General features: G+C 38.2%; 2 non-coding genes across 2 annotated transcripts; one reads left to right on the top strand and one right to left on the bottom strand.

Annotated features, from left to right (window-relative positions):
• The first annotated feature begins 672 nt into the window (after positions 1–672).
• Positions 673–776, top strand: LOC148561441 (small nucleolar RNA R71). The gene has a single exon (XR_015886706.1). It is a non-coding gene; the product is annotated as a small nucleolar RNA R71 (small nucleolar RNA).
• An 8,199-nt stretch (positions 777–8,975) lies between these two features.
• Positions 8,976–9,079, bottom strand: LOC148561440 (small nucleolar RNA R71). The gene has a single exon (XR_015886561.1). It is a non-coding gene; the product is annotated as a small nucleolar RNA R71 (small nucleolar RNA).
• Between the last annotated feature and the right edge of the window lie 6,312 nt (positions 9,080–15,391).

Genomic DNA, 15,391 nt, shown 5'->3' with positions numbered 1-15,391 from the left:
TCTTGAATCTCTTGGCTTATTCCTTCAAGTAAGGCTTCAATCTTAGAGAGCCTGTCATCAATTGATGAGTGGTTCGGAGCAGATGTGCTGTTTTGGTTTCGATAAGTATGTGGAGAGGTGTTGTTGTGGGGGTGTTGAGATGTCCTCTGGGTGAATTGTTGATGAGCTACATTGTTGTTGGAGTTGTAACGTCTCTCGTCTTGGTTTTGATCTTGCTAACTTCCCCACCCAAAGTTCGGGTGATTTCTCCATCCAGGGTTGTAAGTCTTGGAGTATGGATCATAGTTTTTCCTTGGTGAATTCCCAATGTAGTTGGCTTGCTCCTGACTCCCTTCTGCTTCTTGCTTTAATCCTTCTTGTGTTGTTGATGAAGTGGAGATTGCTGCTACTTGGTTCATCTCCATCTTCTTGGTGAGGTCAGCCAGCTGCTGGGTAATGAGCTTGTTTTGGGCCAACAGAGCGTCTACATTGTTTAGCTCCATCACTCCTCTTGTGTTCCCTCTTTCGGAAGCATAGAAGTAGTCATTTTCTGCTACTGTTTCAATAACATCTATGGCTTCCTCAATGGTCTTCTTCTTGTTCAAGGACCCTCCAGATGAATGGTCTACTGCCTTCTTTGACTCATAAGAGAGCCCTTCATAGAAAATGTGCAGCTGGACCCATTCGTTGAACATGTCAGGTGGACACCTCCTTGTTAAGTCTTTGAACCTCTCCCATGCTTCATACAGAGTCTCACCATCCTGTTGCCTGAAGGTTTGGACCTCAGCTCTCAGCCTATTGATTCGTTGAGGAGGGTAGAATCTTGCTAAAAATTTGTTCACCACATCCTCCCAAGTTGTCAAGCTCTCCCTTGGGAAGGATTCCAGCCACTTGGCTGCCTTGTCTCTGAGTGGGAAGGGAAATAAGAGTAATCTATAGGCGTCAGGATGAACACCATTAGATTTCACTGTGTCACATATTCTCAGGAAGGTGGTCAAATGTTGGTTGGGATCTTCTTGAACACCTCCTCCAAATGAACAGTTGTTCTGAACAAGGGTGATGAGCTGTGGTTTAAGGAAGGTTCTCTCTGGTTCAGAATCAAAGGAAGTTGAAGCCCCGCTTCTTCTCCCTGTCATACAACCAACAAGTACAAGCAGAGAATATAGGTGCAGACAGTATTTGTGTCAGAATTGATGTTAGTTGTGGGTGATGCAATATATCAAACAGTTAGTGGGTTAGCAAACAGAATTGAAAATAACAAAGAAAAACAAAAGAGTAGAGGGAGAAGGGAAGAAGTTTAACTAAAACAAAAAGTAAATCAATCAAACAGAAAATGAAATACACAAAATAAAATGCTCAATCTAGTGATCTTCCAATCTAATCATTGTTGATGCACAATCAATCCCCGGCAACGGCGCCATAAACTTGATGCGTGGAAAACTTGTCTCTCAACAAATCTTCCTTCGGCAAGTGTACCGAAGTTGTCGTCAATTAAAAACTCAAAATAGAGTGAGGCCGAATCCCACAGGGATTGATTGATCAAGCAACTTTAATTAGAAGAATGTTCTAGTTGAGCGAATCCAGAATTTGGGTTGAGAGTTGCAAAAAATAAAATGGCGGGAATGTAAATAACAGAAAAGTAAATGCTATAATTAAAGGACTGGAAGTAAATGACTGAAAATAAATTGCAGAATTGTAAATGAGAATGGGGGATTTGCTCATAAAAGTAAATGACAGAAATTAAAGAGAATGGGTAAGATTAGAGATGGGGAGTTCATTGGGCTTAGGAGATGTTGCAATTCTCCGGATCAAGTACATTTTCATCTCTTCCTCAATCAATGCACTCATTGATCTCCTTGGCAATCTTAAGTGATTGAATTACAATTTCTTGCAATTCAATCTCTCAAATCTTGATCAATAGCCAATTCCTTGGTCAATTGCTCATGAGAAGGGATGAAGTATGGTCACTGATTATACCACATGCATTTCCCAAACCAAGTATTGAGAGGGTTACAGTCACATACCCATCCAAACCCAATTTGGTCCAGCATGAGAAAGCATTTCTAGCTTGATCTCTTCATTCCTCTTCCAAGGTTCAAAAGAGATCCAAGTTTGAATAGCTTCTCTTCCAAGATAACTACTGAATTGGATGAAGATCGAAAGCTTTCAAGTAAAATCAAGAGGAAAGATAGAAGAAGAACAATGAAAATTAGTATTTATCCATCAAATTACAACAGAGCTCCCTAACCCAATGAAAGGGGTTTAGTTGTTCATAGCTCTTGAAAATGAAAATAAAGATGGAGAATACATCATGAAACTAGAAATTGCAAAGAAAGTAAATACAGAGAGTAATTCCTCAGCCTCCAGAACTATTTTACAATTCAAAGCTACTCCTATATATACTACTCTTCTCAGCTTCTAGTTCACTCTTCAAGTCTTGGGCCTTTGGATCTTGAGTTTGAAGCAGTTCCTTTCTTTATTTGGGCTTGGCTTTACTTGCAGAGAGAAAGAGTGGAGTGGGCAGAGACTTAAGCTCAGGGCGTAAAGAGTTTTAATCATTTAATGAAAGTCCAAGTTCGGGAACGTTAGTGACATTTAACATTGTCACTAACGTTCCAATGCACCCCTTTGCCTCACGTTAAAACCCACGTTAACTAGGTTAACGTGGCTTTTAACGTTGCCTTGTAAACCTTCGAGAACGTTAGTGACACTCAACATTGTCACTAACGTTCCAGTGTGCCCCTTCTTGCTTCACGTTAAAGCTCACGTTAACTGGGTTAACGTGGCTTCTAACGTGGCCTTTGCCATCCTTCGAGAACGTTAGTGACACTCAACATTGTCACTAACGTTCCAATGTGCCCCTGGGTCTCTCGTTAGAGTCCACGTTAACTAGGTTAACGTGGCCTCTAACGTTGCCATCTTTAGCCATCCCAACGTTAGTGACAATGTTGAGTGTCACTAACGTTGGCTCATCCTTCATTCCTCATCGTTAGCTTCCACGTTAACCCAGTTAACGTGGAAGTTAACGTGACTCTTGTGGGTAGTGTGGTTGCTTCAACGTTAGTGACAATGTTGAGTGTCACTAACTTTGTCGACAACTCTTCATCCTCTACGTTAGTTCCCACGTTAACCAAGTTAACGTGGGAGTTAACGTGGTACTTAGCACCATAGGCCAACGTTAGTGACAATGTTGAGTGTCACTAACGTTGGCTTCTCTCCCTCCCCCTTAACGTTAGAGGCCACTTTAACTAGGTTAACGTGGCTTCTAACGTGGCTACTTATGAGTAAGTGCTAACGTTAGTGACAATGTTGAGTGTCACTAACGTTGGCTCAACTTCTTTTCTCCACGTTAGAGTTCATGTTAACTTGGTTAACGTGACTCTCTAACGTGGGCATTGATGGCTTTTTGAGAGTGTTATTGGCAATCACTTTTCTCATTAATCTTTGCAAGTTACCTCTCCTTTTCTTGCTTCTTTTTGGTCCTGAAACCAAGCAACAAAGTGCATCAAAGCTCTAGTCCAAGTCATGAGTAATGCAACATAATATTTGTCACTAAACTTATGCAAAATCCTCATGAAATCATGTAAAATGCACAATGTATGCTTGAGTCAAGGCATAAGTGAATATTTACCCAAAACTAGCTTATTTCCTAAAGAAATGCATGAAACTATCCTAAAAACAGTAAAGAAAAGGTCAGTGAAACTGGCCAAAATGCCCTGGCATCACATATCAACCAATATCCATTCATTATCCATTTCACAATCGCTTCATTCTTGATTGAGTACTTTCATGCTTCTTTATTACTTGTTTATTTGTCTTAACCTACAAGTTTTCTTTAAAGTATCTCAAGCACACTAGAATGAGTGAATTTCATACTTCTTTTGTGTAAATGTGACATAGCTTTCAATGCTAGTGTGTGAATTCTATCCCGTGCGCAACTTATAATTCACACACTATTTTTCTTAATGTCACAAACTAATTAACTCACTTTATTTTAGTGATCATTACCTCATTTCAAGAGTCTATGCTTCCTTGCTTTTGCATTTACTCGTCTTACTATCCTGTTTTCTATCTTTCAGGATTGATTTACTATAAGCAAAAAGGAAAGTAGAAGAAAGATCATGCAGCAACCGGTTGATCCACCCACTGAAGGTGGTAATCTGTGGAGTCGCCATATATCCTCGCTCATCTTTGAATGCACAGAGGACCGTACAAACTTTTAAGTGTGGGGTGATCGTCTGACCAAAGCGGCCAATTTTTTGGTGAAAATTCCGATCCAAACCCTTTCACATTTCCTATTTTTCTGCTATTACTGTCATTTAGAATTCTTTGTTGCATTTTTCTTTGTTTGTATATATTTTAGAGCTCTATTCTCATTTTTCTTAGTTGATTGTATTTCTTTTCATGTATACATATATATAATAAGCTTAGTCAAAATAATAAAAATTTCAAGACCATTTGTTTATAAGGCATTCCAAAATTGATTTGAGTTAATATTTTTCATTGAGACTTGTTTGAATTATATAATGTGGAACATCTTTTTAAGCTAAGAACACATAAGGTTGTGATTTTTTAGCCTAATTGTGTGGTTACATCGTATAACCACTATTTTCATTCTTGTGTATATTCTGTTTCTGTGATTGAAATCTTTGATTTGTTTGATTCTTTATGTCTATTGTTTGATGTATATATGCATTTATATGATTGAGGCATTCATTTTAATTAGCTCACTTACCCTATATAGCCTACCATTTCATCTACCTTTGTTAGTCCACTTTGAGCCTTTTTAATCCCCTTTTGTTCTTTATGTTAGCACATCACTAACCTTAAGCAAAAAATAATAAATATCCATAATTTGAATCTTTGATTAGCTTAGGATAGTGAGTTTGTGTGTCATTTAAGTGTGGAAAGGTTAGACACATTGGTGGATAAAAGTGTGTATTGTATCTTTATTGAAAGAATCTTGCAAATTTGGGTACATATTCATGTATTAATTATATAAGCCATACGCATTCACCTTTTATATATATTATGTTATTGTTGCAAAAATATAAACAAAAAAAACAAAAAAAAGAAGTAAAAGAAATAAAAAAGAAAAAAGAAAAAGAATAAAAAAGAGACAAAATGCCCCAAAGTAGAGTAATAATATCAATGTATATGGATGTGACTTGAAAAGAATACATGAGTGTGTGAAAAAGTGAGATTATCGGTAGTTAGGTTTGCATGTAGAGTTGTATAGGTTGTTGTGAGCGGATAATTTATACGCTTTTTGGTATTGTTTTTACATAGTTTTCAGTATAATTTAGTTAGTTTTTAGTATATTTTTATTAGTTTTTAATTAAAATTCACATTTCTGGACTTCACTATGAGTTTGTGTGTTTTTCTGTGATTTCAGGTATTTTCTGGCTGAAATTGAGGGACTTGAGCAAAACTCAGATTCAGAGTTTGAAGAAGGACTGCAGATACTACTGGATTCTGACCTCCCTGTACTCAAAGTGGATTTTCTGGAGCTACAGAACTCCAAATGGCACGCTCTCAATTGCGTTGGAAAGTAGACATCCAGGCCTTTTCAGCAATATATAATCGTCCATACTTTGTCTGAGTTTAGACGACGGAAACTGGCGTTCAACGCCAATTTCATGCTGCATTCTGGAGTTAAACGCCAGAAACAGGTTGCAAAGTGGAGTTAAACGCCAGAAACAGGTTACAAACTGGCGTTCAACTCCAAGAGAAGCCTCTACATGTTTAAGGCTCAATGCTCAGCCCAAGCACACACTAAGTGGGCCCCAAAAATGGATTTCTACATCATTTACTCAATTCTGTAAACCCTAGTAACTAGTTTAGCATAAATAGGACTTTTTACTATTGTATCTACATCTTTGATCAGTTTTATACTATCTTAGACCTTTATGGTGGCTGGCCATTCGGCCATTCCTGGACCTTATCACTTATGTATTTTCAACAGTAGAGTTTCTACACACCATAGATTAAGGTATGCAAGCTCTGCAGTTCCTCACAGATTAATGCAAAGTACTATTGTTTTTCTATTCAATTCAAGCTTATTCCTATTCTAAGATATCCATTCGCACACAAGAACAAGATGAATGTCATGATAATGTGACGCTCATCATCATTCTCACTTATGAACGCGTGCCTGACAAACACTTCCGTTCTACATGCAAACAAGCTAGAATGAGTATCTCTTGGATATTTAATACAGGGGACCGAGTCCGAGATATTAAAGTCTTCGTGGTATAAGTTAGAACCCATGGATGGCCATTCCTGAGATCCGGAAAGTCTAAACCTTGTCTGTGGTATTCCGAGTAGGATCTGGGAAAGGATGGCTGTGACGAGCTTCAAACTCGCGAGTGCTGGGCGTAGTGACAGACGCAAAAGGATAGTAAATCATATTCCAGTATGATCGAGAACCGACAGATGATTAGCCATGCAGTGACAGCGCATTGGACCATTTTCACAGAGAGGACGGCATGTAGCCATTGATAACGGTGATGCCCAATATAAAGCTTGCCATGGAAAGGAGTAGGAATGATTGGATGAAGACAGCAGGAAAGCAGAGGTTCAGGAGGAACAAAAGCATCTCTATACGCTTATCTGAAATTCTCACCAATGAATTACATAAGTATCTCTATCCCAGTTTATATTTTATTTATGTTTTTATTATCAATTCACCATACCCATTTGAATCCGCCTGACTTAGATTTACAAGGTGACCAAAGCTTGCTTCAGGCCAACAATCTTCATGGGATCGACCCTTACTCACGTAAGGTTTATTACTTGGATGACCCAGTGTACTTGCTGGTTAGTTTTGTGAAGTTGTGATAAAGAGTTGAGATTACAATTGTGCGTACCAAGTTGTTGGCGCCATTGATGATCACAATTTTGTGCACCAAGTTTTTAGCGCCGTTGCCGAGGATTGTTCGAATTTGGACAACTGACGGTTCATCTTGTTGCTCAAATTAGGTAATTTTATTTTATTTTTAAGTTTTTTATTTCTTATTTTCGAAAATAATTCAAAAAAAATTCTTCTTTTTTGTTTTTCCAAAATAATTTTCGAAAAATCCAAAAAAAATTAATAAAATCATAAAATCAAAAATAATTTTGTGTTTCTTGTTTGAGTCTTGTGTCAATTTTTAAGTTTGGTGTCAATTGCATTCTTTTATTTTTCTTAAAAATTTTTCGAAAACACATGCATTGAGTTTCTTTCTTGTTCTTCATGATCTTCAAGTTGTTCTTGATAAGTCTTCTTGTTTGATCTTTAAAACTTCTTGTTTTGTGTCTTTTCTTGTTTTTCATATGCATTCTTGAATTCTTAGTGTCTAAATATTAAAAATTTCTAAGTTTGGTGTCATGCATGTTTTCTTTTATTAAAAATTTTTCAAAAATACATACTTGATGTTCATCATGATCCTCAAAGTGTTCTTGGTGTTCATCTTTGCATTCAAAGTGTTCTTGCATGTTTCCTTTGTTTTGATCCAAAATTTTCATGCATTTAGTCTTTTTGGTGTTTTTCTCTTTCATCATTAAAAATTCAAAAATAAAAAAAAAATATCTTTCCCTTTTTCATCTCATAAAATTCGAAAATTTGAGTTGACTTTTTCAAAAACTTTTAAAATCTAGTTGTTTCTTATGAGTCAAATAAAATTTTCAATTTAAAAATTCTATCTTTTTCAAATCTTTTTCAAAAAAAAAAAAAATCAAATCTCTTTTACATTTTTCTTTTATGATTTTTGAAAATTTCAAATTGATTTTCAAAATCTTCTTCTTATTTTTATTTCATATTTTCGAAATTAATGCTAACAATTAATGTGATTGATTCAAAATTTTTAAGTTTGTTACTTGCCTAGTAAGAAAGGTGCAATCTTTGAACTCTAGAATAATACCTTTTTAGTTTCTTGTTAGTCAAGTAATCAACTTTGATTTCAAAAATCAAATCTTTTTAAATTTCTTTTTCAAATCTTTTTCAAAATAAATGTCAATCATATCTTTTTCAAAATAAATTTCAAATTCTTTTCCAACTTCTTTTCTAACTTCTTATCTTTTTCAAAAATTGATTTTCAAATCTTTTTCAATTAACTACTTGACTTTTTGTTTGATTTTAAAAGTTTACTATTTCAATCATATCTTTTTCAAAACTACCTAACTAATTCTATCTCTAATTTTCGAAAATCCCTTCTCTCTTTTTCAAAATTCCTTTTTAAATTAACTAATTATTTTAAATTTAATTTAATTTGATTCAATTTTCCTTTCTTAATTTTCGAACTTTAATTTTTATTTTTTATTTTAAATTCAATTTAAAAACAAAAATACTTTTATTTTAATTTATTTAATGTTCGAATTTTCCTCTTCTCCTTCTTATATTCTTCTCTTCTTATACTTGCATAAGGAATCTCTATACTGTGACATAGAGGATTCTATATTTTCTTTTGTGTTCTCTTCTTTTTCATATGAGCAGGAACAAGGATAAAAACATTCTTGTTGAAGCTGATCCTGAACCTGAAAGGACTCTGAAGAGGAAGCTAAGGGAAGCTAAAGCTCAACTCTCTAGAGAAAATCTGACAGAAACTTTCGAAAAGGAAGGAGACATGGCCGAAAATAATAACAATGCAAGGAAGATGCTTGGTGACTTTACTGCACCGAATTCCAATTTACATGGAAGAAGCATCTCCATCCCTACCATTGGAGCAAACAATTTTGAGCTTAAACCTCAACTAGTTTCTTTGATGCAACAAAACTGCAAGTTTCATGGACTTCCATCTGAAGATCCTTTTCAGTTCTTAACTGAATTCTTGCAGATATGTGATACTGTTAAGACCAATGGGATTGATCCCGAGGTCTACAGGCTCATGCTTTTCCCGTTTGCTGTAAGAGACAGAGCTAGAGTATGGTTGGACTCTCAACCTAAAGATAGCATGAACTCTTAGGATAAGCTGGTCACGGCTTTCTTAGCCAAGTTCTTTCCTCCTCAAAAGCTTAGTAAGTTTAGAGTGGATGTTCAAACCTTCAAACAAAAGGAAGGTGAATCCCTCTATGAAGCTTGGGAGAGATACAAGGAACTGACCAAAAAGTGTCCTTCTGACATGCTTTCAGAATGGATCATCCTGGATATATTCTATGATGGTCTGTCAGAGCTATCAAAGATGTCACTGGACCATTCTGCAGGTGGATCTATTCACCTAAAGAAAACACCTGCAGAAGCTCAAGAACTCATTGAGATGGTTGCAAATAACCAGTTCATGTACACTTCTGAAAGGAATCCTGTGAGTAATGGGACGCCTATGAGGAAGGGAGTTCTTGAAATTAATACTCTGAATGCCATATTGGCTCAGAACAAAATATTGACCCAACAAGTCAATATGATTTCTCAGAGTCTGAATGGATTGAAGGAATCATCCAACAGTACTATAGAGGCATCTTCTGTAGAAGAAGCTTATGATCCTGAGAACCCTGCAATAGCAGAGGTGAATTACATGGGTGAACCCTATGGAAACACCTATAATCCCTCATGGAGAAATCATCCAAATTTCTCATGGAAGGATCAACAAAAGCCTCAACAAGGCTTTAATAATGGTGGAAAAAACAGGTTTAACAATAGTAAACCTTTTCCATCATCCATTCAGCAACAGACAGAGAATTTTGAGCAGAATCCATCTAGCTTGGCAAATATAGTCTCTGATCTATCTAAGGCCACTTTGAGTTTCATGAATGAAACAAGGTCCTCCATTAGAAATTTGGAGGCAAAAGTGGGCCAGCTGAGTAAAAGAGTCACTGAAATCCCTCCTAGTACTCTCCCAAGCAATACAGAAGAGAATCCAAAGAGAGAGTGCAAGGCCATAGATTTAACCATCATGGCCAAACCTACAAGGGAGGGAGAGGATGTGAATCCCAGTGAGGAAGACCTCCTGGGACGTTCAGTGATCAAAAAGGAGTTCCTCAATGAGGACCTAAAGGAATCTGAGGCTCACCTAGAGACCATAGAGATTCCATTAAACCTTCTTCTGCCCTTCATGAGCTCTGATGAGTACTCTTCTTCTGAAGAGGATGAAGACATTACTGAAGAGCAAGTTCCCAAGTACATTGGTGCAATCATGAAGCTGAATGCCAAATTATTTGGTAATGAGACTTGGGAAGATGAACCACCCTAGCTCACCAATGAACTGAATGCATTGGATAGGCAGAAATTACCTCAAAAGAAACAGGATCCTGGTAAATTTCTAATTCCCTATAACATAGGCACCATGACCTTTGAGAAAGCTCTGTGTGACCTGGGGTCAGGAATAAACTTAATGCCACTCTCTGTAATGGAGAAACTTGGGATCTATGAGATGCAAGCTGCTAGAATCTCATTAGAGATGGAAGACAACTCAAGAAAACAGGCTTATGGACTAGTAGAGGACGTGTTAGTAAAGGTTGAAGGCCTTTACATCCCTGTTGATTTCATAATCCTGGACACTGGGAAGGATGAGGATGAATCCATCATCCTTGGAAGACCCTTCCTAGCCACAGCAAGAGCTGTGATTGATGTGGACAGAGGAGAATTGATCCTTCAACTGAATGAGGACAACCTTGTGTTTAAAACTCAAGGATCTCCTTTTGTAACCATGGAGAGGAAGCATGAAAAGCTTCTCTCACTGCAGAGTCAATCAAAGCCCCCACAATCAAACTCTAAGTTTGGTGTTGGGAGGCTACAACCAAACTCTAAGTTTGGTGTTGAACCCCCACATTCAAACTCTAAGTTTGGTGTTGGGAGGTTCCAACCTTGCTCTGATTATCTGTGAGGCTCCATGGGAGCTCACTGTCAAGCTATTGACATTAAAGAAGCGCTTGTTGGGAGGCAACCCAATGTTATTTAATCATATCTATTTTATTTTCTCTTTGTTATTTCGTGTTTTATTAGGTTGATGATCATGTGGAGTCACAAAAACTACTGAAAAATCAAAAACAAAATAAAAAATAGCATTAAAAATAGCACACCCTAGAGGAGAGCAGTCTGGCGTTTAAACGCCAGAAACAAGCATTGATGAGCGGATAATTTATACGCTTTTTGACATTGTTTTTAGTATGTTTTTAGTAGGATCTAGTTACTTTTAGGGATGTTTTCATTAGTTTTTATGTTAAATTCACATTTCTGGACTTTACTATGAGTTTGTGTATTTTTCTGTGATTTCAGGTATTTTCTGGCTGAAATTGAGGGAATTGAGCAAAAATCAGATTCAGAGGTTGAAGAAGGACTGCTGATGCTGTTGGATTCTGACCTCCCTGCACTCAAAATGGATTTTCTGGAGCTAAAGAACTTAAAATGGCGAGCTTCCAATTGCGTTGGAAAGTAGAGATCCAGGGCTTTCCATCGATGTATAATAGTCCATACTTTGCCCAAGTTTATACGACGCAAACTGGCGTTCAACGCCAGGTCTCTGCCCAATTCTGGCGTCCAGCGCCAGAAACAAGTTGCAAAGAGGAGTTCAACGCCCAAAATGGCACAAAAGCTGGTGTTCAACTCCAAGAAGGACCTCTCCACGTGTAGACTTCAAGCTCAGCCCAAGCACACACCAAGTGGGCCCCGGAAGTGGATTTATGCATCAATTACTTACTTCTATAAACCCTAGTAGCTAATTTATTATAAATAGGACCTTTTACTATTGTATTAGATCATCTTTTGAACCATCTTTGGATCATCTTTGGACGCCTGGTTCTTAGATCATGGGGGCTGGCCATTCGGCCATGCCTGGACCTTTCACTTATGTATTTTCAAAGGGTAGAGTTTCTACACTCCATAGATTAAGGTGTGGAGCTCTGCTGTTCCTCAAAGATTAATGCAAAGTACTACTGTTTTCTATTCAATTCACTTGTTCCGCTTCTAAGATATTCATTCGCACTTCAACCTGAATGTGATGAACGTGACAATCATCATCATTCCCTATGAACGCGTGCCTGACAACCACTTCCGTTCTACATTAGATTGAATGAGTATCTCTTAGATCTCTTAATCAGAATCTTTGTGGCATAAGCTAGATTGATGGCGGCATTCATGAGGGTCCGGAAAGTCTAAACCTTGTCCGTGGTATTCCGAGTAGGACTCTAGGATTGAATGACTGTGACGAACTCCAAACTCGCGAGTGCTGGGCGTAGTGACAGACGCAAAAGGATAGTAAATCCTATTCCAGTATGATCGAGAACCTCCAAGATGATTAGCCATGCAGTGACAGCGCATTGGACCATTTTCACAGAGAGGAATAGGATGCAACCAACGACAAGGGTGATGCCTCCAGACGATTAGCCGTGCTGTGACAGAGCATTTGGACCATTTTCCCGAGAGAGATCGAAAGTAGCCATTGGCACCGGTGACATCCTTACATAAAGCCAGCCATAGAAAGGAGTAAGATTGATTGGATGAAGACAGCAGGAAAGTAGAGGTTCAGAGGAACGAATGCATCTCCATACGCTTATCTGAAATTCTCACTAATGAGTTACATAAGTATTTCTATCCTTATTTTATTAATTAATTTTGAAAACCCCATCACTATTTTATATCCGCCTGACTGAGATTTACAAGGTGACCATAGCTTGCTTCATACCAACAATATCCGTGGGATTCGACCCTTACTCACGTAAGGTATTACTTGGACGACCCAGTGCACTTGCTGGTTAGTTGTGCGAAGTTGTGAACCATGGTATTGGCATCGTGTTTTTGGTGCCATTGCCAGGGAAAGAAATAGCAATGAATTTTACATATTCAAAGTGTAATCACAATTTCATCCACCAAGCATCTATCTGGCGTTTAACGCCAGAAACAGGCACCAAGCTGGCGTTTAATGCCAGAAACAAGCATCTACCTGGTGTTAAACGCTAGAAACAAGCTACATTTGGGCGTTTAACGCCAGAAACAAGCAGCAGTCTGGCGTTAAATGCCAGGATTGCACAGCAAGGGCATTTTACACGCCTAATTGGAGTAGGGATGTTAAGTCCTTGACCCCACTTGATCTCTGACCCCACAGGATCCCTACATCTTCTTCTCTCCACTTCACACCTTTTCATAACTCTCTTCCCCAAATACCCTTCACCAATCACCTCAATCACTCTTTCCCATCACCTCTTCACCACTCACATCCATCCTCTCTTCCCTATAAAACCCACCTACCTTCAAAATTCAAAATATTTTCCCTCCCAAACCCAACCCTAATGGCCGAACCCTACACCCCCCTCTCCTCCATTTCTCTTCTTCTTCTCCTTCTTTCTTTCTTTTTTTGCTCGGGGATGAGCAAACATTTTAAGTTTGGTGTGGTAAAAGCATAGCTTTTTGTTTTTCCATACTCATTTATGGCACCTAAGGCCAGAGAAACCTCTAGAAAGAGGAAAGGGAAGGCAATTGCTTCCACCTCTGAGTCATGGAAGATGGAGAGATTTATCTCAAAGGTCCATCAAAACCACTTCTATGAAGTTGTGGCCAAGAAGAAAGTGATCCCTGAGGTTCCTTTCAAGCTCAAAAAGAATGAGTATCCGGAGATCCGACTTGAGATCCAAAGGAGAGGTTGGGAAGTTCTCACCAACCCCATTCAACAAGTCAGGATCCTAATGGTTCAAGAGTTCTATGCAAACGCATGGATCACTAGGAACCATGATCAAAGTGTGAACCCGAATCCAAAGCATTGGCTTACCATGGTTCGAGGGAAATACTTAGATTTCAGTCCAGAAATTGTACGGCTGGCGTTCAACTTGCCAATGATGGAAGAGAATGCACGTCCCTACACAAGAAGGGTCAACTTTGATCAAAGGTTGGACCAGGTCCTCATAGACATATGTGAGGAAGGAGCTCAATGGAAAATTGACTCAAGAGGCAAGCCGGTTCAATTAATAAGGCATGACCTCAAACCAGTGGCTAGGGGATGGCTAGAGTTCATTCAACGCTCAATCATTCCTACTAGTAATCGGTCTGAAGTTACTATAGACCGGGCCATCATGATCCATAGTATCATAATTGGAGAAGAGGTGGAAGTTCATGAGATTATACCTCAAGAACGCTAGAAGGTGGCTGACAAGTCCTCCACTTAGGCAAGGTTAGCCTTTCCTCACCTTATTTGCCACCTCTGCAATTCGGCTGGAATTGACATAGAGGAAGACATCCTCATTGAAAAGGACAAGCCCATCACTAAGAAAAGGATGGAGCAAATAAGAGATCATGGACCTCAACATGAGCATGAGGAAATTCCTCACCATGAAATCCTTGAGATGCCTCAGGGGATGCACTTTCCTCCACAGAATTATTGGGAGCAAATCAACACTTCCCTAGGAGAATTAAGTTCCAACATGGGACAACTAAGGGTGGAGCACCAAGAGCACTCCATCATCCTTCATGAGATTAGAGAAGATCAAAGAGCTATGAGGGAGGAGCAACAAAGACAAGGAAGAGACATAGAGGAGCTCAAAAGCACCATTGGTTCTTCAAGGAGAGGAAGATGCCACCCTCACTAAGGTGGACTCATTCCTTAATCTCCTTGTCTATTTATTTTACTGTTTTTCGATTTTTGAGCCTTATGTGTTATTTATGTTTGTGTCTTTATTATATGATCACTAGTGTCTAAGTGTTTATGCCTTAAAGTTATGAATATGAATCCATCACCTCTCTTGAATGAAAAATATTTTAATTACAAAAGAACAAGAAGTACATGGTTTCAAATTCATCCTTAACACTAGTTTAATTATTTTGATGTGGTGACAATACTTTTTGTTTTCTGAATGAATGCTTGAACAGTGCATATGTCTTTTTGAAGTTGATGTTTATGAATGTTAAATATGTTGGCTCTTGAAGAATAAGGAAAAAGGAGACATGTTATTTGATAATCTGAAAAATCATAAAATGATTCTTGAAGCAAGAAAAAGCAGTGAATACAAAAGCTTGCGAAAAAAAATAGCAAAAAAAAAAGGGGGGAAAGAAAAAGAAAAAGCAAGCAGAAAAAGCCAAAAGCTCTTAAAACCAAAAGGCAAGAGCAAAAAGCCAATAGCCCTTAAAACCAAAAGGTAAGGGTAATAAAAAGGATCCAAGGCTTTGAGCATCAGTGGATAGGAGGGCCTAAAGGAATAAAATTCTGGCCTAAGCGGCTAAACCAAGCTGTCCCTAACCATGTGCTTGTGGCGTGAAGGTGTCAAGTGAAAACTTGAGACTGAGTGGTTAAAGTCAAGGTCTAAAGCAAAAACAGAGTGTGCTTAAGAACCCTGGACACCTCTAATTGGGGACTTTAGCAAAGCTGAGTCACAATCTGAAAAGGTTCACCCAGTTATGTGTCTGTGGCATTTATGTATCCGGTGGTAATACCGGAAAACAAAGTGCTTAGGGCCATGGCCAAGACTCATAAAGTAACTGTGTTCAAGAATCAACATACTGAACTAGGAGAATCAA

This window comes from Arachis ipaensis, chromosome B6 (assembly GCF_059453495.1).
Source record: "Arachis ipaensis isolate K30076 ecotype BB chromosome B6, ASM5945349v1, whole genome shotgun sequence".
Taxonomy (NCBI): Eukaryota; Viridiplantae; Streptophyta; class Magnoliopsida; order Fabales; family Fabaceae; genus Arachis; species Arachis ipaensis.
The sequence above is the reverse complement of the archived record's forward strand: the minus strand, read 5'-3'. Positions and strand labels throughout refer to the sequence as shown.